Source organism: Mustela nivalis (assembly GCF_964662115.1).
Source record: "Mustela nivalis genome assembly, chromosome: 2".
Classification (NCBI taxonomy): Eukaryota; Metazoa; Chordata; class Mammalia; order Carnivora; family Mustelidae; genus Mustela; species Mustela nivalis.
The window spans coordinates 24,799,090-24,824,719 of record NC_139021.1 but is presented as its reverse complement, the minus strand read 5'-3'; the positions used below and the strand labels follow the sequence as shown (position 1 = coordinate 24,824,719).

Here is a 25,630-nt window from a genome sequence, read left to right as displayed (position 1 = left end):
CTTGAAATAGATGTAAATTAATGTCACAGTGTCCCGTTTAAATGGGTAATGATGTTAAGTGATTAAAAAATAATTCAGATTTATTGTTACTGATTTGAAAGCCAGCAAAGTTAAAGCTACTGAGATCAAGATCCCTATTTTCCACTTGTATTATCTTCTGTAGTCCTTAAATGATTACAGTGTCCACACTGTATATATACACACAATTGAAGGGTATATACACACAATTGAAGGGTAGATCTGAAATCTGAGTAAGAGAATTGTTTCATGTAGAAATAAAATTTTAAACTTCTTAAAAAGATGAAATACAAACAATGAAATTATGGGAAATAACATTGGCATAGGAGCATCTTTGTAATTATAAATTATGTCATAATAATCATTGTTTTGAATACTGATGCCCTTATTAGCAAAACTAGCATTTGGAGTATATTCAAAATTCTATTCATGAAACTTCATTTAACTCTGACTAGTCCAAACATTGGCATATTTGCAGAAACAGCATTATAAAACTATTGTTTTCTTTCAATTTATTCTATTTACTTAGATGAGACTTTATTTAGCATCTTAGAAATAAAAGATTTGGCAGGTAAAGTGGAATCATAACCTTGTTCATGTTACCTAGACTATCACTTAAAGTGTGGTTTGCAGAGGTGTTCTAAGTCAATGTAAAGAGAAACAGAAAGAAAGGACATCTAGAACACTGAGAAAGTACTTCTAATTATCTGCTGTCTCATATATGCCACCACGTGATTCCATTCAGGCTGTTGGATCATAATTCAGATGTGGAGCTAAGTGTGTGATTCATGTATGGGACAAAATCTTGGAGAAGCTGGTTATGACTATGAAATGCAGAGGGAAATCTGGCTCAGGATCAAGTATTTATTACATCCCCTTTCTTATATAAATAATAATTTTTATTAGGCAGTAAAGAATTGGGCATCAAGACCTATTTATGTTTGTACTTTTCCTAGATAATTAAATATATTTTTAGGAAGTATGCTATAACTTTCATGTAACCAATACCAAATTAAATCTAATAAATTTCCCATATATATTCAAGTTCCACAAGGACAACATTTTATTAAAAAGTTATTCAATCTTTCAAAGGGTATAAAACAAACTACACATTGTTTAGATGTTCCACTTAATGACAGGCTGCCTGCATAGCCTTATAAAATGATTTGATTGAAGAAGCATTTTTTTATTTAATTAAAGAATAATAATTTAATATTGACTCTGTGATTGCACATGGTCCACAGGCTGTGACTGGTCATTGAGGCAGTCCTATTGAATCTGAACTATGCCTACAACATTTTGAGCTGTATGACCTTTGGAAGGATATTTTACGTATTTGTAAAATGGGACAAAATTCATTTGTGTGCCTTATAGGTTACTTGTGAGATTTAATTCATAATGAAGATGAATTTGTCACATTAGAAAATTGAGAAACAAACCAATTTCTCGTGACTGTGTTGACCTAAAAAAAAAAAAAATAGGTAAAGTGAGGCAAGCACAACATTGTCAAAAAGATGAGGGAACATCTTTTGGGACAGCGGAGGAATTGCAATTTGGGACAACAGCAAGCTATATAGTAAGTACTTGAAAGTTTGAGGTAGGCTCTATTTATGGGCAGGAAATGTAAAGAGGGGAAAGTTCACTTAGAAGTCTGCTCAAATCAACCAGTCTTAAATCAAAGGAGACCAGGTTTGAAAATTCCCTGAGATAACCAGTCCAATTATATAAACAAATCTCAGTTCAACTTACTTTGTGAGATCAACCTGACCTGGGTAGGTCTGTGGAAGGCATGAGCAAAAATTTCACAAGGTTGATAGGAGATAAACCTGAAAATCTCTCTATAATTTAAGAAAATTCCGACATCATTAATTTTCTGTTAATCAGATATTTATGGGAAATCAGTCTCTCAGTCCTTAAGTTTTGTTTTCCTGAGGGCACATGCATGAAATTTTCCATTTTATATCCCCTGATTTATTTTTATGTGGAAATTCTTTCACAACTGCCTCCTTCTTTCTCTGTTTCTTTTTTTCTTTCATTTATTTATTTTCAGTATAACAGTATCATTATTTTTTCACCACACCCAGTGCTCCATGCAATCCGTGCCCTCTATAATACCCACCACCTGGTACCCTGACCTCCCACCCTCTGTGTTTCCTAATTAAATGAGGTACTATGCCATGAAGTGTGTAATGTGGCTTCCTTAACAAGGTTCTGAATGTCACAACCTGGAAGTGAATGAGATTTTGCTTACCATGAATTGAAACTTAAAGAGAAATGTCATATGGGAGATAGCTAGATATGTAAATTCCTTGCAGTCCTCCAAAAAAAGTCCTCTATCCTGTGTGTAAATATACCTACTGAGAAATCATTTAAAAAAATGGAAGAGGAGGGTATACTTCCTAACAAATCTCTATGAGTCCCAACTTGTCTTGATACCATGAGCAAAGATATCAACAACAAAAGAAACTTCAGATAAATCTCCAAATTACTATATATTAAGTCTTGGAGCATATACAAATGTTACAGATCATGACCAAGAGGGATTTATAACAGGGATGCAAGGTAGTTTCAACATAAAAAATCAATATAATAGCTCATACTACTGAAATAAAGGACAAAAACCATATGGTTATCTCAATAAATATAGAAAAAAAATTGACAAAATCCTACACAATTCAGTGATAAAAACACACAATAAATTAGAAATAGAAAAAATATTCTTAATATAATAAATGATATCTACTGAAATGTATGCAGCTAACATCATACTAAGTGGTGAAATAATGAATGATTTGCCACTATGATCAGGAACAAGAAAAGGGTGTATACTCTCCCACTTCTGGAGCATTGTACTGGAGATTACAGTGTGGGTAGTTAAGCAAAAAAAATAGGATGCATACTGATTGGAAAGGTAAAAGTAAAACTATATTTGCAGATGACATGATCTTGTGAATATAAAATCCTACAGAATCCACTAAGAAAATGAAAACTAAAAAATGCATTTGGCAACTTTGCAGGGCACAAGGTCAATGCAAAATAAATCAGTAGTTTCCAACACGATAGATACAAGCAAACAAAATGTTATTAGTTAATTCCATTCATGCTACCACCAAAAATACTTAAAAATAAATTTATCAAAATAAGTTCAAAACATTTACTGAAAACTACAAAACATTCATGAAAAAAATTAAAGGAGACTTATGTAAGTGGAAAAATTTATAGGTTCATCATTAAGATGATAATATACCCCAAATTGATCTACAAATTCAGCATAAGCCCCATTAAAACCCCGGGTAATGTCTTTGTGGGAATTAATACACTGATCCTAAAATGCATTTGGAAATTTAAGAATATCAAAATAATCTTGAAAAAGAACTAATTTAGAATATTTACATTTCCACATTTCAAAACTTAATACAAAGTTACACTATTCAAGACAGTGTGATGCTGACATACACATGCTTATGTAGAACAATGAAATAGAATTAAGAGTTTTAAAATAAATCTACACATTTATGATTAATTATCAACAAGAGTAAAAAGATTATTCAATGGGGAAAATGGTCTTCTCAATAAACGTTAGGAATAACTGGGTATATACATGCAAATAAATGAAGTTGAATCCATTTCTCAACCATATGTAAAAATTAACTCAAAATGTATCAAATACCCCAATTTAAGAAATCACACTATACAGCTCTTAGAAGAAATGTAAGTGTAAATCCTTGTTAGCTTTGATAATTAGAAAAGTTTTAGGGACGTCTGGGTGGCTTAGTTCGTTGAGTTATCCGATCCTTGGTTTTGGCTCGGGTCATGATCTCAGCATCCTATAATCAAGCCCTCTGTCAGGCTCCTTGCTCAGAGAGGGGTCTGCTTGAAATATCTCTCTCCCTCTGATTTCCCTGCAATGTGCATGTGCTCTCTTTCTCTCTAAAATAAACAAATAGGGGTGCCTGGGTGGCTCAGTGGTTAAATCCTCTGCCTTTGGCTCAGGTCATGATCTCAGGGTCCTGGGATCAAGCTCTGCATTGGGCTCCCTGCTGAGCGGGAAGCCTGCTCCCCACCCCACCCCCGCCTGTCTCTCTGCCTACTTGTGATTTCTGTCTGTCAAATAAATAAATAAAAACCTTAAAAAAAAAAAAAACTCATGGCTTCAAAGAACACTGTCTTTAAAGTGAAAATACAGCCCACAGAATGGTAGAAAATTTTTGAAAATTATATATCTGAAAGGAGACTTGAATTTGGAATATATAAAGAACTATTATAACTTAATAATAAAATGACAAATAACCCAACTGCAGAAGAGCAAAGGATTTGAATAAACTTCTTTTCCAAAGAAGACATAAAAATGAGTAAGTATGTGAAAAGGTACTCAACATCATTAGTCATTAGGGAATGGGAAATAATTAATTTACTTCGTTAGTTGTATGTGTTAGTCCAATTTCTAGAAACTTTAAATGCTTAGTTTCTTATACTTTTTATTCATTTTGCTTGTTTTTTCCTCTGGAATTGATATGTGAAACTTCTCACACTGTGGTCCTGAAAAAGGACTTCCCCACCTTGACCCTGCCACAGTATTTTTTTGTCTTGTTTTGTTTTGTTTGTTTTTAATATGATAAAAATATTGTGGAATTATGTATGGCTGAGCCTTGTAAATATATAACAAACTACTGAGCTAAGTAATTTTAAATGGTGAATTTTAGGATATGTAAGTTTTATCTTGCTTAAAATGTGAGTGTGTGTGTGTGTGTGTGTGTGTATTTGTGTGTATATAAATTAATAGGACAAAGTAAGAAATAGACAAAATATAAAATAATTTTGGAAATCTTAACATACCTCTTTATATGGCTGGCAAAGCAAGTAGACCAAAAAACAAAACGAAACATTAAATAAGGATCCAGTTCTGAACAGAAGTATTAAAATTCTTGGCCAGAAAGCATGTAGAGAACCTTGCTTGCAATGATGAAAGACTTCACATATTTCTCAGATTTATGCAGAAGTTTCCATGACTGGTAGACCTAGAACCATAAAGAAAATGTCAGTAAATAAATACTGAAATATTCAGAGCCTATTCTTGGACAACTATAAATTTAAGTTAAAAAAGGTTAACAAAGAATAACTAGAAAACAATACTGGAAATTTTTGTTTAAAATATACTTCAAAAGTATCAAATACGGAAGAAAACACTTAAAAGTGGATCAATAATCTAAGTCAACTCTATCCTAAACTGATAATAATGAGAATAAGTAAATGTGAAACTAGGATATAATTAAATTTCTCCAAGGCATATTTATAACTTTAATATATGTATTAAGAAACACCAAGAATTGGAATTAGGTGCCTAAGCATTTCCAACTCAGAAAGATAGACAACAAACAGCAAATCCCCTCCTACAGATGTGAGACAGAAAGCACTGATGATAAGAAAGAAATGAAATAAACAATAGAGAACATTATCAAAGACAGAAATTAATTATTTGAAAAGGCTAATGCAATTTTTTTTATAGAAAATGGGGAAAGTACAATTAAACAAAACTGGGAATGATAAAGGAGACATTGTTCGTAACAAAAAATTAATAAGATGATACTGTGAACAACTGTATGCCAAAGGAAATGCATACTTTTGGGGACAACAATTCTATTACCTGAAACAAGAAAAAATGGAAAATTTGAGTATTCCAGTATCTGTTAAAGAAAATGAATGTGTTATTAAAAACCTCCCTACAAAGGAAACATCTATCTCAGTTAGATTCACGAGTGAAGTCTCCCAACATAAGAAGAAATAACACCCATGTTGAACAAAATATTCGAAAATACACAGAAAAAGGCAACATTTCTTATTTTTTTTAACATCTTAATTTTATTTTTTTCAGTGTTCCAAGCTTCATTGTTTATGCATCACCCCCAGTGCTTCATGCAATCCCTGCCATTCTTAAAACCCACCGTCAGGCTCACCCATCCTCTCCACCCCCCTCCAAAACCCTGTTTTTTCCTTAGAGTCCACAGTCTCTAAATGCTTTTTCTCCCTTCCAGTTTACCCCAATTCACTTTTCCTTTCCTTCTCGTAATGTCCTCCATGTTATTCCTTATGCTCCACAACTAATTGAAACCATATGATAATTCACTTTCTCTGCCTGACTTATTTCACTCAGCATAATCTCTTCTAGTCCTGTCCATGTTAATACAACAGTTTGGTATTTATCCTTTCTGATGGCTATGTAATGTTCCATTGTAGATATGGGCCATACTTTTTCTATCCATTCATCTGTTGAAGGGCATCTTGGCTCTTTCCACAGTTTGGCAATTGTAGACATTGCTACTAGAACATTGAGGTACACATGGCCCTTTTATTCACTACATCTGTATCTTTAAAGAACTCCTCAAACTCAATAACCAAAATACATATACTTATGTCAAAAAATGGTCAGAAAACATGAACAGATGCTTCTCCAAAGAAGATATACAAATGGCTAACAGACACATGAAAAAATGTTCATCATCATTAGCCATCAGGGAGATTCAAATCAAAACCACATTGAGATACCACCTTACACCAGTTACAAAGGATAAAATTAACAGGACAGGAAAAAAAAGCAAGTGTTGGAAAGAGTTGGTGGGAATGCAAGTTGGTGCAGCCACTTTGGAAAACAATGTGGAGATTCCCCAAAAAATTAAAAATAGAGCTACCCTATGACCCTGCGATTGCACTACTGGGTATTTACCCCAGAGGCAACATTTCTTAACAATTATTGCTAAGATCAATATATTCTTGCCTCCAAAGTTAACATGCAGGAAATTATAAATAAAGGACATTATAAATCAGTCTCTTTCATATACATAAATTATTGATACTTAATGTATTGGCAACCATATCCAGATATATAGTGTTATTTAATCAAATGTAGACTTCTGTATTCTTCCTTCTTGTGCAGATTATTTTTCACATTTAAACTCTCTTGCAATTGAAAAGAAGTACTTTTTGCTACATTACTAATGAGTAGATGACGATGATATATATTTATAATATACAAGTCATTAGTTAATATTGTTTAAATCCTCAGACTACTTAATTTTTTTCACTTCAAATTTTTGTATTTAGAATAATAAGTTATATTACCTTATTTCAGATGTGTTTTGTCTGCCTCTCTATCTCTCCCTTTATTTCCTGTAGTTTCCACTTTAGAAATTTTGCTACTATGCTATTTGTACACTAGATATTTAGACCTATTACATGAGCATTATGAATTCCAACCTTTTAAACTATAAATCTGTCTCATTAATGTTTGAAGGCTAAATTCTACCTTAATTGATAAACTTCTGTTTTCTTGTTTTCATTCGGAATATATTTTGTTGGTCATTTTTTTAACCTCTTCATGCCCCCCATGTCTATGTCTTTTAATAGAAATAATGATATTAAGAACTAATACTCATAAAACATCTGCCTGGCATTATTCCAAGTTATTTTACATGTCTTAACTCATAGTCCTTAAGACTAGAATCAGCTACATAATTTGGAGGACAAAATGCAAAATAAAAACAGAGAGCCTGCTGTTTAAAAATGAGAAGAAAGTCGGGGTACCAGGTGTCTCAACTGACTAAACGTCCACTGACTGTTGGTTTCAGCTCTAGTCATGACCTCGGGGTCTTGGGATTAAGCCTGAATCTGTCTCCAAACCGGCCCAGAGTCTCTTTGTCTTCCCCCCCTATCTCCCTCATTTTCCCCTTCTACTCCTCCCTCACCAGCTCTGTCTTTTTCTTTTCAGATAAATAAATATCTTTAAAAAAATTTTTAAAAATGAGTAAGAAAGTGCTTTAATAACAGGTACTGAATTATAAAGCTTTTTCCTTTCTTCCTCTTGTGAATTTTTTTTAAATGTTACTTAATGTCATTCTAAGTAAAAAATTGAAAATTAAAATGATTAACATGAATTTTAGCCTTCATCCTTATACTTTTCAATGCCTATTTTAGATTTTACTATTTTTTTTAGCCTCTTTATCTCCATTTCTTTTTGGTTTACCTCTGGCATAAAGGACATAAATCTAATACAGAAAAAAACTCCAGCGTACATAAAGTTAACATAGAAAAACAAACAACAAACAAGAGCATATTAAAGCACTTCAATTGACTATAAAACACATAAAATAAATGTAATATAAAATACAATGAAGGAATTATATGAAAGAAAAGAAGAAATTCAAAATCAAAATATAAATGAAGGAATAATAGGAAAATGTTAAATTCCAACTTCCTGAAATCAGAAAAGGAACAGAAGAAATGACAAAGCAATCTCAAAAATAAAGACTAGTTGCAGGATATCCAAAATGTATATGACAAAAAGTACAGTTAAGAGCAGAGATAGAAATGAAAAGAGCAAATAAAAGATGGTGGTAGATACAGGCAACAGACAAATATATTTCAGAATATTAAAACTGGAAACTCTTAAGGAGAAAAACAGTTTAATATAATAATGCTACAATTGAAAACTGTTTCAAGAAGACAACCTAATTGAACATATTGAAGGTGCACTAGTAAAGATGACTCAGGTTGGCCATGTAAAACCTAATAAGCTAATAGAAAAGAAAATTGTAGGGGCGCTTGGCTTAGTTGATTAAGTGTCTGCCTTTGGCTTAGGTCATGGTCCCAAGGATCTGAGATTGAGCTCCACAGTGGGCTCTACTCATTAGTGACTCTGCTTCTCTTCTTCTGCCTTTTCCCCAACACTCATTCTCTCTCTTGCTCTGCACTCTCTCTTAAATAAAATATTAAAAAAGAAAAAAATCTAAATGTAGAGGGTTAAAAAGGAAATTTGTCAAGGAAAAATTGTTTAAGGTGTCTATAATCTTTTTATTTTTGCCTTTAAAAATCATTTATTTATTTATTTGAAATTTCATTAGCCAACATATAGTACATCATTAATTTTTGATGTAGTATTCTATAATCTTTTTTAAACAAAACTAAAAAAATGCATGTATGTTGATTTTATTATACAATGTTTATACACGTTATGTTTAAATATTTATGATGTATTTATATAAGAAATATTTTTGAATATGTATAATTATATCTATGAGTTTGCATATTCATAAATATGTCATATACCATATAAATATATATGGATATAATGGATATGTGTGTACATATATATAAGCTTATGCTCTCTCCCTTTTTCTCTATATATATGTATATATGTATATATACATATATATAAAACACACATGTATATTCAATATTCTAGAATCAATGAAACAATTAATAAAGATATACATGGATGATATGCGTGTATACTTCTATAAATTACTAAAAGGACTATTCAAATATAGAAACAACCAAATCATATTTATCATTCAAAATTTCTTTGATGGTTAACTCTATAATGTTAGGTAGGTATTGAGTATATTAGTATATTTTGGTTATAAATAATATATGAAATATACCCTATATTATATAAGCATTGAGTTAACACTGAGAATTGCAGATAAATAAAATACCCTAAAAAACCATTGGGCTTTAAGTCACTTAACTGTACCCAGTTATTTTTACCATTTGGTTCCATTGTGTTTGGGAATTAGGAAAAATGAATCAGCTGAATAATAATTCACATATTAATAAAATATTGACTACTTGTATTTGAACATTGTGTAGGAAAAAATCTGCAATGTCTTACTGCTCATTTGAAGTGTCAGATGTTTTCAAGTCTCTTTTTTGGGAGTGATCAAGCACTAAAGATTCTGAAGGAATATATGAGGTGGGGAGAAGGTAACTAAAGCTTTGTTCCTGTGGGGCCAGAGAGAGACATTGATGACTTTAGAGAAAACCTTTCTAATTGTTTTTCATAATTAGCAGCAAGTAATATTCTGTTGATAAGTATGTTTTGTTCCAACTTCATAAATCAGACCTAAGCATGTGAAATTCACATTATTATAATAAAATATTACAAATGTATATACACAATATATATTCATCATATTAAATAATAACATATATTCTCTGTCATCATGTGACACAAAGAAGTACCACTCAACTCTTAGTTCAAATTCCTTTTTGCATCTTGCCTACTGGAAATTGTAATGGGAAGAAGAAAGAGCATTAGTTGAGTGAAGTAGAGGAAGAAAATGATGGGGACAAGGTCTTGTCATTATTTTTTTATAAAGCCCTCATAAAAAAAAAATATATATATATATATATATATATATCTTTAGCATCATTTTATCTGTAGCATCCCACAGAGGAGGGAGCTCTTTAGGGACTCTATGAACGTTCTTGTAATTTTCATTACGATGAACGAACTTCCTATTTTGGGATATATGTATATCTACTAATGGAATATCTATGGTGTTGGATAATGTGAGTTTACAGATAAACTAGTTATATATGTTGCAAATGATCACATTTAGCCAGCCATCTGTCCCTTAAATATATTAAGACTTATGCAAAGTTTCAACATCTGTGTGTGCATATATATTTTTATACATTGCTGGTAAAATGCTGACAAGAGTGGAAAACAAAAATGATAAACCAATGAAACTTCAAAGAACTTTGCTTTTTTGAATTCATATAGATTTTTCTCCTGCTTCTAAAGTACATCTGTTGTTGTCTTTACTGAAATTCTAAAACTAATCAAAATCCTTTTGAGGAAAAATGAATTGAAATTAAATTTTAAATGCTTTGTAAATTTGTAAGTTTATTTGTAAATATACCCAGTTGAACTAGATTTTTGACAACCAGTGAGATGATTTGCCATAAGCAATGCGTAGACATCCAATCACTTCTTAAAAAGTCACTACTTATTAACCTTATTAAAGAGTGAAGGTAGTTATTTGCTATGGCTATATTTTTTCTACACAGGGAAAAATGTTAACACACAATATGCACATACACCATCAATCAGATAAGAGACAGCTTTTAATTTTTTATCTGAATAATATACCCAATATCTGAATATATATCTGAAGAGTCTATGAAAGTCCTAAATGTCTCTCTATACTTGGAACAAACAAAGAGAAAAAGAAAATGAGAAGGAAAATGGAAAGAAGAAAGGAAGGAAAGAAGTGGGAAGAAGAGAAGGAAAAGTGAGGAAGAAAAGAGAAGAAGGATTCTAGAGAATGTCAGAAAAAAAAAGAAGGGAAGGGGTTGAAAGGAACAACTTCTCAAGAACAAAATAATTAAATAACTCATATAAATAGGTGTTTAGGATTTAAAAAGTTAGCAGCTGAGGTAAAAACAGGCCTTACAAAATCTTGGAAGTAGTCTTAATCATACTACTTTTCACGTGGGGACTGAACTTTGATCTTAGAATATAGGGTAGAATGTATTTATTCTGAGAGAGATGTCACATTTAACTTTAAGCCATACAGAATAACTGCTATTTAAATCTTGGCCAGGTGAGACTCTCACATAGCCAATAGGGAATGGCAAAATAGGTGCAGTGAGGTATCCCTGTGTTTCTGACGGAGACAAAAGCCCATTAAAAACCTGAGAGAATAGGATAGATCATTATCTGAGATTATATAATCACTGTTGTCATTTGAGTTTGCAGTATACATCTTCTTTTTTTTTTTTTTAAGATTTTATTTATTTGACAGACAGAGATCATAAGTAAGCAGAAAGGCAGGCAGAGGGAGGGAGGCAGGCTCCCTGCTGAGCAGAGCGCCCTGTGTGGCGCTCAATCCCAGGACATCAGGATCATGAGCTGAAGGCAGGGGATTTAACCCACTGAGCCACCCAGGCACCCCGCAGTGTACAGCTTCTTGAGAGTAGGTACGTCTGAAGCATTTTGAGCAATTTTCTGTACACTGAGTATTCATCCCTTAATTGTTGATAATCATAGCAATATATCTAAGGGAACTACAAGGTGGACACTGATACTGCATTACAAACAGCAGTTAAACAGTCTCATGAGGAATGCAAAAGCCTTTTTGAGTGTCAAAACTGTGAAGCAAGTTTTTAGGGATTTTCTGTAAGGAAATTGTCATTGTTAAGGAAACTTATGCTTAATTAATGATTTCCATGTAATTGTACATAGTTAGCCACCATTTTAGCAACATTACATTATTGTAATAGGTTACATTATTTATTACTAGATAAAACCATCAGGAAATTCCAGGGGCCCTGGAAACTTCTCAAGATTTAGGAAAAATTGATTTACTTGTGTAAGGATCAGAAAATTTCTGAAATTGTTACCCCCAGCATCGCCAGAATCTTGATATTCTTTGTCTTGCATCCATATTTAAACAAACAGACACCTCTCCTGGAGGGTTTGGAAATTATTTCCTGCAGGATTGAATAAAAGTGCTACCATGGGGTACAGGCATCTTCTTTCAACAGTTGATTTCATAAAACAGAGCCTTAGGATTCCATAAGGAAGAGTCAGACAATGTATTTCTCATTTCAATTCTATCTGCCTTTTATTCATGGAGTGTAGTATTAGGTTCTCTTTCAGTCCAAGTTTATGGCAATATTCTGGTATTTTATAGTTTTCTGGACATACACATGTATAATAGTATAATGTGAAAAACTGGAAATTATGTTAGTCAGAGTACCCCCATATACATTTTGAAATGTCCTGGAATATCCTTTCTAATTTTGGATAGATTTGGTGACTTGAAGATAGTTTCTATTTTCATTTTTTTATTCCTTATCAAAACTTGCCTTATCAAGCCTTAGCCTATCAAACCTTATCTCTGCCTGCTACCTTTCACAAAATTATCAATGCAAAATTCTTTTTTCTTGTAAATATTTTTGATATTTTTCTGAGCACCTCGATTTGGTTGCTGTTTGCTTTTGAGACCCAAGTTTTATAGACTTAATCTATAGTATGTTTAGTTTTTGCATCGTTATATATATTTTTTCCTGTACTTGCCAGTAATCATACAGAGCATGACTTCTTAACAAAAGTGAACTTTTTCTTTTCCGATAAAAGCTTTGTTTGGCTTTATATATTGTCAAGGCTATAAGTGTCCATTAACTCTCAATTTAACAATTTAGGAAATAAACTGATCAGACCTGAATATTAAAAATAATATCTGTGGATGGAACTAGAGTGTATCATGCTTAGCGAAATAAGTCAAGCAGAGAAAGACAACTATCATATGATCTCCCTGATATGAGGAAGTGGTGATGCAACATGGGGGCTTAAGTGGGTACGAGAAGAATCAATGAAACAAGATGGGATTGGGAGGGAGACAAACCATAAGTGACTCTTAATCTCACAAAACAAACTGAGGGTTGCTGGGGGGAGGGGGTTTGGGAGAAGGGGGTGGGATTTTGGACATTGGGGAGGGTATGTGCTTGGGTGAGTGCTGTGAAGTGTGTAAACCTGGTGATTCACAGACCTGTACCCCTGGGGATAAAAATATATGTTTATAAAAAATTAAAAAATTAAAAAAAATTTAAAAAAAAAAAGTGAAAGTAAAAAAAAAAAAATAATATCTGTGAAAACTGATATCATCTGGCAGAGTTATCTTTAACTGATATAACATGAAGCGTCCCTGAGCATACTCTGATATTAAGACTAAATGCCATTTATTGTCATGATCTATGTACTAATTTTTTTCAGAGATTTTATTTGTTTGAGAGAGAGAGAGACAGAGATAGTGAGAGATAGTGAGAGAGAACAGGAGCTGGGAGGAGAGGGAGAAGAAGCAGGCTCCCTGCTGAGCAAGCAGACTGATGGAGGACTTAATCCCAGGACCCTGGGATCATGACTTGAGCTGAAGCCAGATCCTTAAAAAACTGGGCCACCCAGGTGCCCTGTACAATATTTGTATGACTATAGTTTCACAAAAAAGCACAAAAATTGGCAAGTTAAATCTTCACACCATGATTGTATACTTAAACACTTGAGGTATTTTAAATCAGTTAATGTTAATATGGTGATTTTTTGTATAAAATTTTTTACCAACAAAAGGGATTCCTATTATAAAATAGGAATTCCCCCAGCAGTGTTTGTATATTCTGCACTTATTCTGCAGGAAGATAGTTATTCTGTAACTTTCTCATCACAGTTACAACTGATAATTTTTAGAGCATCTTCCTCAACTTATATGTATTTGTGACTTTAAAACTTGCATGAATAAACAATGAGGCAATAAATATTATTGGTACTAACAGAGATAAGGAACAAATATTTGGTGAATTTTAGAAGCAATAGTTACTTTAGAATTTAGGCATCTAACTGAATGTCTGAAGTGAGCACTAGAGGATTTAAAACAATATCAAAGATATAAGCACATAGACAAAAGTATAGAACATGTAAAAGATAAAATTTGGTGTTGGGTAAATATCATTCTATATATATATATATATATGTATTTTTTTCTTTTCAAATAAATTTTAACGTTTATATGTGTATATCTATAGGGCATGATATTTACCCAACACCAAATTTTATCATATATATATATATCTTTTATATATATATTTATATATTTATCTTTTATATATATATGCTTCATAAGAGTAATATATTAGAGAATAATCTAATCTCTATTAGAGAATATATTAGAGAATAATCAATATAGAAGAGCTTTTCTATCTGTCCAGCTTTTGTCAAGTTACACATACATTAAAATAGTGATTTTACTTCATCTTATTTCATGTAAACACACCTTCTGGAATACATTCAGTTATAGGCATTTGAGTCCTAGGAGTAAATAGATAAATGAAAAACAGGAGCTCACGGCAAAAGCAATATGAAAGATTAAGAGAGTGAACAGATAGACTAATGAAAGGATTAAAATATCTCAAATTTTATGAGCTAGAACGAGCAAAGTCTACCAGGGGACATGAAATCTACATATAAATATCAAGTACTTGTAAACATGGATCAGGAAAATAATTTTTAGCCCAAAAGTAAGAACAGGAAAACTGGACAAAAACATAAAACAAAATGTACAGGATATTTGAGAAACAACGACATTACTTCAAAAAGATTATATAGACATAGTTTTTTGATTCTTTTGGAAATAGCTTCATGGTGAACTGGGTGGTGTAAAGGCAACATACTTGCCTATATCAACTCAATTGAGAAATGCACTGTAAAATATGTAGGAAAAATTAAATTTAAAGAAGTAGCTGTGTTTTGCTCTGGTGTTTTTGTTTTTTTGTTTTTGTTTTTGGCAAAACATCTGTGGCACACATATTAAGCTGAAAAATATATTTTTTAATTCTATGATTATGTGAACTTCATGGTAAATAGAATATTTAGATCTTAGCTTTTTGATAATAGAAAAATGGAGGAATTAAAAAACATCATTAATCGAGTAAAATTAATATGTAATATATACATTTTAATATCTAAGGACCCTATATCAAACTGTGGACTATGTTCACAAAAGAGCAAAGAGCATCTACTTAAGACAATTGTATATTTCTTGATGTTGGACATCTCCTTGTCCTGTCCACTTCTGGGCTTTGATTTTGGATTTTGAATATTAACATTCTCAGCTCCTGTCTTGCTTCAGGGTCACCTCTCTCATAATCCCAACTTTGATTATTAGATCCTTCATTTTAAAATTTTCTTACCCCAGATTCTAGTGTAATACTAAATTGCAGTTATTTACACAATTTATTTATTAATTCTTTTACTTTCTGCAGACATAGTATCAATTTCCAGTGTCTGCTTAGGACACTGTATTGAGAAGATTTTTGATTGCAGAGAGAGAAATAGGCAGCAATTTAGTTATGTATAACTTGGTATAGAGGGAGGAAGTGGCAACCCTTGGACCAAGGAGGAACCAGTCTTAATTATATTCCATATGATTCTAAAGCATATATTCATATCACCTCATAGGACTCTTAAGTGACTTGTTAGGGTAATTTTTGTTAGGGTCCATGATCAAAGGAATGAGATTGATACAAAGCAAAGGTCAAGGAAAGCTTTATTTTGCACCAAGCATCGAGAATCAAACTGACCCGTCAGGGCTGTCTCTTACAAAGAGGCGACCCCTCCCAGCCTCACAGACTAACTTTTATAGCGGTGGTTGAGCCTGGCTATACACAGGTGACCAATGAGATTGCAATACACAGAGAAAACTGCACAGTCATCCTAGGTCAGCTATACTGGTGGCCAATTGATATTCAGTTTACCTAGTAGATATATGCACGCCCCACTGATTGGATGTCTCCACCTGGCCTGTCCTGCCCTTGTATCTAGGTTTTGCAAGTAAGTTCCTCTGGGAGGGGAAGGATCAATTCAATCTATGTTCACTGCATAAACTCAAAATGGCTCTCTCTCCTAAGTAGGCTCTTACATTCCCCCCTTTTCTTTGGAGATTAGTCAAATCCTTGACTTTTCAGCTAGTTCTATGTTCTCCTTTTGAAAGGGGTTATATTGAGCATGTAAGATTAATGTTTTTATTGCTCTAATTTTCTTTTAAACAAATGACATTAGGACGTTTATAATGCAGGGGCCAAAAAATAACATTAGTGCACGGTCGGCTGAGGAGTTAGCCATTCACCGCTTTGTATAACCTTTTTCATTTTTCCTAATTCTGTTTCATGTTTTCCTAATTTTGTTTCCATTATCTCCACTTATACTTTTTTGTCTTATGAGGTGACTCAAAAACTCTTACACATACAAGTAACAATAGGAGCAACAATGAATTCATAGTCTTTTGAGTCTTAGCTTTAGTCCTAGGTCAGTGGGATCCATCAGCTGCGGCTTCCACCTCTGGGCAATGTCCTTGTCCTCAGCTCGTTTGACTGGACCCGTGTGAATCCAGGCCCTGATGCCTTCTACTTTTATTGCCATGGTGGTGGTCAGGTTGACAGTAAATGGTCCCTTCTAGCTAGGCTCCACGTTTCCCACTTAATGGCGACGTATCCAAACCAAGTCCCCGGGTTGGAAAGGATGTGATCCCACCTCCACCTCCATCTCAGTGTGGGCAGTTCAGATCCCTGTGTGGGCTCTTTTTAAAATAGACTGTAATGCCTGCAGTGTCTGGAGTACAGACTGATCAGTCATTTCTACTAGGGCAACCTCTTGTAGCCAAGGGCAGAGTGGGGGGTGGAGGGGTCTCCTGAACATTATTTCAAATGGGGTCAGCTTGTTTAAGTAGGGTGTACACCACGCCCTGAGGAGGGTAAAAGAAAGGAGATCCACCCATCCACCACCAGTCTCTAGAATCAGCTTTGTCAAGGTCTCGTTAAAAGTCCGGTTCATTCTCTCTACTTGCCTGGAACTCTGGGGCTGATAGGCACAATGCAGTTTCCAATTAGTGCCCATGGCCTTGGCCAATGCCTGTGAGACTGAATTCACAAATGCAGGGCCATTGTCTGACCCGTTTGCAAGAGGCAGCCCAAACCTAGGAATTATTTCTTTTAGTGACTTTTTGGCTACCACTTCTGCCATCTCATGTTTGGTGGAAAAAGCCTCTACCCAGCCTAAAAAGGTGTCTACAAAAACTGACATATACTTGTTCCCATATTTTCTGGGTTTCATTTCTGTAAAATCTATTTCCCAATAAAATCCTGGTTCCTTACCTCTTTCTCTTTTCCCTCTTCCCATTCTAGTTCCTCCCACGTTAATTGCCTGGCATTGAGCACATCTATCAACTATATCCTGAACCATATGCCCTAATTTAGAAACCTGGAACTGCTTGCCTATAAGCTCCTTGAGTTTGTGTGTCCCCAAATGAGTACCCAGATGTATTTGGTCTACTAACTTCTTACCTAATCTTCCAGGAATAATTACCTTTCCTGATTTAATCTTAGTCCAGTCCCCTTCATAGTCCAATTTAGCCCATTTTTGTAAATACTTTAAATCTTCCTCTGAATAGTTCAATTTTTTGGGGAGTGTGACCAGCTCTTGCACTGTTTCGGGCTGCTTGCTTTGTGGCTCGATTTGCTAATTGGTTACCTTTTGAAATCAGATCAGTCCCCTTTTGGTGTCCCGGGCAATGCATAATGGCCACCTCTTTTGGGTCCCAAATAGCCTGGAGGAGAGCCAATATTTCTCCTCTGTTTTAATTCCTTTTCCTTCAGCTTTTACTTCTTGAAATTCTTACCCATTTCAGTTCCAGGATTTTAACAAATAAAAACCTGTATTTGTTCTGAAAGTCTCCCACATCAATTTCCTTTAAGGCGGAATTCATCTTACAAGAGAATTAAAACAATTACAAATGACAAAAACTCAGAACAGTTATGGTTAAATATCAAGTGATGACCCTTATCAAAACATTAAAACTTTAGGAAATATATAGAACATCTGGAGTAGTTACAGCATTTACCCAAATGTAACCCAAGGTTTATCATTGATTTAGCAGTACTTCCTGAGTAACTTAGCATATCAAGGAAAAGCCTTATGAGTCAAAGAGATCTCATTTACAATTCTGGGTGGGCAAAGAGAAAACCATTTACATTTTCTTAGAAATATCTCAATCTCTAGTGAAGACTAAATATCAACCAATTGTGAACTGTTGCAACAGCAGTTAAGCACAAAACATGTTTACCAACAGATTTCAAAAGCACAAACCCAGTTCCAGCAACCAGCGCCCTAGCATTTTATCCCATTTGGTTAAGACCTAGAGGTCCAACAAATTTAATTCCATTTGTCATCCAAGTAAATCTTTAAAGTTTCAGGTTACCAAAGACTTTGAGAGCTACTGTAACAATTACCCATTAAAATCCTAGAACAGACAATTAACCATCAGTTTTAGTCATCTCTTTGCTAAGAGATTTCATGTTACACCTGGGCCCACTCCACTTCAGATGTCATGCTTTCCCACCAGCAAGGTGGTGGTGGGGGCACTAGGCAGTCCACATCGGGCCAGAGAAGACAGGAACATCCCCAAAACAAATGGAGTTTCGGCAGCTGCTTGGGAATATACCCTAAAGTCTCTGTCTTGAGTTAGACTAACCACAGTTGGCTCCAGTTATAGCCATTAAAAGTCAGAGTCCCCTCACTCTCTGCTTGTCCCATTTCTCTGCAGCAAATAACACAACAGACAACAAAAAGGCAATACAAAGACAACCGCAGGCCCAGTGGTCCTGCCACCAGTGGGGACTTTCTAGGGGAACTCGAACCCCCTGGAGATCTACCAGTAGAGGGAAGGGGCGTCCCCACATCCACTCCAGCCCTAAGGAGCATGACTGTATCCAGCTTCTCCCTGGTGGGCCATACCCTGGAGCTCCACAACCAGACAGACAGACAGGATCCTGAGAACTTACCTCCAAAGGCTTTTTCTAGAAATTATGATGCTGGCTCAGTTCTCATCATTTGATCCCGGACGAGCCCCCAGTGTTAGGGTCTGTGCTCAAAGGAATGAGACTGATACAACGTGAAGGTCAAGCAAAGCTTTATTACACGCCAAGCATCGAGAATCAAACCGACCGGTCAGGGCCATCTCTTACAAAGAGGTGACCCCTCCCAGCCTCACAGACTAACTTTTATAGCAGTGGTTGAGCCTGGCTCTACACAGGTTACCAATAAGATTGCAATACACAAAGAAAACTGCACAGTCATCCTAGGTCAGCTGTATGGGTGGCCAATTGAATTTCAGTTTACCTAGTAGATATATGCGCACCCCACTGATTGGATGTCTCCACCTGGCCTGTCCTGCCCTTGTATCTAGGCTTTGCAAGTAAGTTCTTCTGGGAGGGGCAGGGTCAATCTAAGTTCACCACATAAACACAAAACGGCTCCCTCTGGCTAAGTAGGTCCTTACAATTTTATTTTCTGTTTAAACAGCTCTAGCACAAATGCATCTTTTACTCCTTACTTTACATTGTCATTTGGGTATTTCTAAATGTCTTAAATGTGAAATCTCCACCACAAAGCAGTTGGTTCCCATTGGTCATGACCACTCCTTGTAGTGGTAAGCATAGTGCCTTATGAGAATGGTGATTTCAATAAATATGAACTAAATAAATGAAGGATAAATGTGAATTGGCTTCAGTTTTCTCACCATGGCAATGAGAGAATTTATCTGAATAATTATTATTCTCACTCAGATTATAACTAAAATTAGTGTGGTAAATCATGGTCATGTCCTAGGAAGAAGATGGAGTTTAGTTCAGAGATGATATCAAGTAATATCCAAAAAATTTTTTCATGATATAGAAAAAATTACTGAGGTCTTAAGACAGTGGAGGTATCAGAATGAAAGCAGACAGGATTTGAGAAAATATAATCTTATTTCTGAATCTCTAGATGAAACATAAATTAAAAGTTAGGGTTAAAGATTAGAAAATTTTAGGGATTGGATAATCAGAAGATTTATATTGCTTCTCATTCATCTCCCATAACTGTGTACATACACATTCCAAGTTAATTGCACTTAAAGAATGATGATGAGTATATCTAAATTGTATCTAAATTGGGGTGTGAGTGTAGTCTTGGTAGTTTCAGTTTTACTATGGTGGCAAAAGCTGTCTACAGCTATAGTAATCAAGACAGTTTGGTAGTGCTGAAATGTAAACATGAGCAGAACAGAAAAAGATCCAGAAATAGACTCACATATTATATTGTCAATTAATTTTGAAAAAGTTGCCAAACTTCTTCAATGTATAAATTCTATTCATTGTAAATATAAACCCTTACCTCACATTATAAACAAAACATTAACTTAAAATGGATCATCAGCTTAAGTTTAAAACCTAAAAGAACCTGAAAGTGTAAGTCTTTTAGAAGAAAAATGAGTGGTCATTTTTGCTACATTGGGATAGACAGAGCTTTCTTAGACACAAAACAAAACAGGTGAACTATTATTTAAAATCAGTACATTGAATTTCATGACAAGTATTTTTTAAAACTTGGTGTTCAAAAAGCATCATTAAAAAATGAAAATGCCAGCAATAGAAAAAGAGAACTTATTTGTGACACATATAAAATGTTTAGTATGAAATAGTATTATTACTCTGGAAAAATATTCAGGCGTTTCCTTCTCTCTCTCTCTCTTTTTAAAGATTTATTTATGTATTTATTTATTTGAGAGAGAGAGGGAGAGAGAGAGCGAGCGCACTGGGGAGAGGCAGAGACAGAGGGAGCAGGAGAGAGAAACCCAAGTTGAGAGAAACCCAAGCTTATATCCTGCTGAGCGAGGAGACAATGCCTGCTAGATTTCAAGGACCCTGAAATCAGGACCTGAGATCACAACCTGCGCTGAAACCAAGAGTTGGCAGTTTAACCAACAGTGCCACCCAGGCACCTCAGGCAGTTTCTTAAATAGTTAAATATTCACCTACATATAAACCAGCTTTCCACAGCTAGCTAACTACCCAAAGGAAAGTAAATTTCCATACAAAGACTCATATATAAATGTATATATTTTATTCTAATACCCCAAATCTGGAAACAACTTAAATGCCCATAGGCGAGTAGGTAAAGTATAATATAGCCATATATTATTTAGCAATAAAAGGGAAGCAACTGCTGATACAGGCAACTACATAAATTAAATAAAACAAAAGTATGGATGATTTTTCAAAATCCTATACTGAGCGAAAGGAACTATATATTTATATTTCTAAAATACTCAATTTAATCTATAAACACAGATAAAAGATCAATGGTTGTCAGTGGATGGTGTGGAGAGGAAAATTGTGCTAGGGATCTTCAGGAATTGAGGAAATATTCTTTATCTTGGTGTGGTGCAGGTTTGTCAAAACTTTTAAGTTTGCCAGAACTAATGATGTACTCAAAATGTGTGCAATTTTTTGTATAACAATTTTACCACAAGAAAATGTGTGTTATTTTATAGTGCTTCCAAATACTCACTTATCCCAATTTAAGTTTTCTGCAGCTAAAGAAATATGGAAGTTATAGGCTTCTTGTTTAAATCTCTTCCTTTCCACACTGAATTCAATTGTGTGTGTGTGTGTGTGTGTGTGTGTGTGTATTATTTATGTATGTATGTATGTATTATGTCTTTTTTAAATTTTTTATTCTTTATAAACATATATTTTTATCCCCAGGGATATTATTTCTTAATTTTTGTTTGTTTCAAGCCTTATTTAAATTCTAGTTAGTTAGAGATGCTTGGGTGGCTCAGTCAGTTAAGTGTCTCCCTTGGACTCAGGTCATAATCCCAGGGTTCTGGGATTGAGTCCTGCATCAGGCTCCTTGCTTAGCAGGAAGCCTGCTTCTCCTTCTGCCTCCTGCTCCTGCTGTTTGTGCTTTGTCTCTCACTCATACACACACAAAAATAAATAAATAAAATCTTCTAAAAAACAAATTCTAGGGGCGCCTGGGTGGCTCAGTGGGTTAAAGCCTCTGTTTTGGCTCAGGTCATGATCCCAGGGTCCTGGAATCGAGCCTGCATCAGGCTCTCTGCTCGTCGGGGAGTCTGCTTCCCCCTCTCTCTCTGCCTGCTTCTCTGCCTGCTTGTGACCTCTGTCTGTCAAATAAATAGAATCTTTAAAAACAAAAACAAAAACAAAACAAAACAAAAACAAATTCTAGTTACTTAACATATAATGTAATATTGTTTTCAGGTGAAAAATCTGAAATCTGAATCTGTAAGTGATTCATCACTTACATATAATCTATAATACTCAGTGCACATCACAACAAATACCCTCCTAATTCCCATCACCCATTTAGCCCACCTGCCACCTGTCTCCCTCAGTTTGTTCTCTATAGTTAAGAGTCTCTTATGGTTTGCCCTCTTCTTTTTTTTTTTTTTCTTCCCCTATGATCATCGGTTTTCCTTCTGAAATTCCACATGGTGAGTGATATCATATGGTATTTTTCTTTCTCTTTTTTTCTTAGTATCACTCTAGCTCCATCTATGTCATTGCAGATGGTAAGATTTCATTCTTTTTCATAGCTGAGAAATATTCACCTACACACCTCTGTGTGTGTGTGTGTGTGTGTGTGTGTGTATTTTATCATTTCTTCTTATTCATTCATCAGTCTATGGACATTGAGCTCTTTCTATAATTTGGCTGTTGTTGATAATGCTGCTATACACATTAGGGTGCATGTGCCCTTTCAAATCAGTACTTTTATATACTTTAGTACTTAATATCTAGTAGTGCAATTTAAAAAAGCAAATAATACCAAGATATTCCTATAGTTATTACATTGAATATAACCCAAAACAGCCTTAACCAGGATGTTTTAAAAATGAGGCAAGTAAAAAAACTTCTTATTTAAATGTTTCATTATTAACCAATATTATTCAATGTATTAAATTTTTAAAAATACTCCAAAAAGTAGAATTTATCCAATTATTCTGTTTAAAATCATCCAACAAAAACAAACGGGAGAACATATTTTCCTATTTCTTTTTAGTCTTTAGCATTTTAAAGACTCTTTATGACCAAAAAGAGAAAAGGTCACCTTTAAGGCATCAAAATAATTGAAGATTATTGTCACAACCGAAATCCTTATATTCCACATGATACTGAAGCAAGCCTAAGGCAAAACTAAAAAGAAAATTATGTAAAGGCTATTAGGGATAAGAAAACCTGTGTGTACTGGGTAGAAATAATACTTGATATGAATGAATGAATGAATGAATGAATGAACAGCAATCACACTTACTTAAATAATCCAAACAATACAGTCAAAGACATTTAAGGATACCTTAACACATTGCTTGACAAGTTATAAGTATTAATTTTCCTCCCATTTTTAGATCTCTGTTAGACCTATAAATGTTGGAATCTGTAGAAAGTAGGCCACAGAATCTTTTTTCTTTCCACTACAGTCTTTTTCACTTTAAATAGCACCAATATGGTAACAACTCCATTGACTTCCTATAATTCTAGACGTATGTATTCTGGTTCATAGTCAGTATTTCCACTAGGATGTCTTAAATTCAGCCTAAAATCAACACTGCTGTTCCAAATTTTTAATTATTCTTTTAAAATAACTTTCTTGTGCTGCCTAATATTTTCGACTTTGGTAAATGTGTTAGAAAACAATGAGGACATAGCTTCAGTGATCCTATGGTCTTCTTTTAAATTTGAAAATTCCCGGTGGTTTTAGATATTTTGATTTTATAGTTCTCCTTGGTTATGATGAGAAAACAATGCATGGGTTAGCAGCTACATTTGTCTGAAATCTCCTTGCAATCTTTTTAATGTGGTACAACACTTATTATTTAATCTTTCTTAATAACCCCAATACTATGCACCTTGGGTTTCCAAATCCATGCTGTTGTTTTTTCCTGGATTTACTGAGGTATAACTGAGAAATAATATATTTGGAATAAAGATAAATAAATAGATGAAATAATTACCATATGTATGGTGAATAATTATCATATGTGCATATATAGTGAAATAATTACCAAAATCAAGCTAATTAACCTATCCTGCATCTTATATTGTTAGCTTTTTAAAACGAAAATACTTAATCTACTCTCAGCAAATTTTAAACATACAATACAATATTAATTATAATTCACTGCGCTATACACTAGATCTCCAGAATTTATTCATCTTATAACTAGATGTTTATTTCTGTTTTTTCCAGTTTTGATGAGAAATAATTCACATATGTGATTGTATAAGGCATACAGCATGATTGATTTACATATATTGTGAAATGATTCCCACAATAGGTTCAGCTAATATCTATCTTTTTATATAGACACAATAAAAAGGTAAGAAGAAAATAAAGAAAAAAAACTGTTCTCCTTGTGATAAGAACTCAGGATATATTCTCTTAATGGCTTTCTATGTATCATAGCATGTTAGCTATAGTCATCATGCTGTACATTTCATCCTAGTGCTTATTTATCTTCTAACTGGAAGCTGGTACATTTTGATCACTTTACTCCACTTCTTCCTCCTCCTACCCCATTCCTTTGGGAATCACAAGTCTGATCTCTTTTTCCATGACTTTATTCTTTTTTTTTTTTTACGTTTCTACAAACAACTGATCTCATAGAGTATTTGTCTTTCTCTGTCTGACTTATTTCACTTAGCATACTTTCAATGTCCATTCATTTTATTGCAAATGGTAGGATTTCCCATTTTTATAGTTGAATAATATTTCATTCCACATATATACCACACTTCTTTTAGTTTTCTTTTAAGTTTTTTAAGTTTTAAGTTTTTAAAGTTTCTTTTTAGTTCTTTTAAGTTTTTAATTTCAGTTCCAGTATTGTTAATATACAGTTATATTATTTTCAAGTGTATGATATAGTGATTCGACAGTTCTGTACATTATCTGTGGCTCATCATGATAAGCTTACTAATCCCATCACCTATTTTACCATCTATCTCCCCACCTTCCCTCTGGTAACCATCATAGTTAAGAGTCTGTTTCTTGATTTATCTGTTCCTTTGTTCATTTGTTTCGTTTTTTAAATTCCACATATAAGTGAAATTATATGGTATTAGTCTTTCTCTGACTGACTTATTTTGCTAAGCAGAATACTCTCTACCTCCATCCTTATTTTTGCAAATGGCAAAATTTTATTCTTTTTATGGCTGAATAATATTCCATTGTGTGTATATGTGTGTGTGTGTATGCCACATCTTCTTTATCTATTTATGTATCGATGGACAGAGGCTGCTTCCATAATTTGGCTATTATAAATAATGCTATAATAAACATAGGGGTGCCTGAATATTTTTGAATTAGTGTGTTTGTGTTTTGGGGTAAATACCCAGTACTGAAATTCCTGGATTGTAGGGTAGTTATTATTTTTAACTTTTT

The 25,630-nt window shown here is 33.9% G+C and overlaps 1 long non-coding RNA gene across 1 annotated transcript in view; it reads right to left on the bottom strand.

Moving 5' to 3' along the window:
- Window positions 1–4,860: 4,860 nt before the first annotated feature.
- The window catches only part of LOC309859404, a 28,878-nt gene continuing 8,108 nt past the window's right edge, over window positions 4,861–25,630 (bottom strand). The window contains exon 3 of the long non-coding RNA XR_014308667.1: window positions 4,861–5,036. This is a non-coding gene — a long non-coding RNA (uncharacterized lncRNA). The remainder of the gene's footprint in view (window positions 5,037–25,630) is intronic.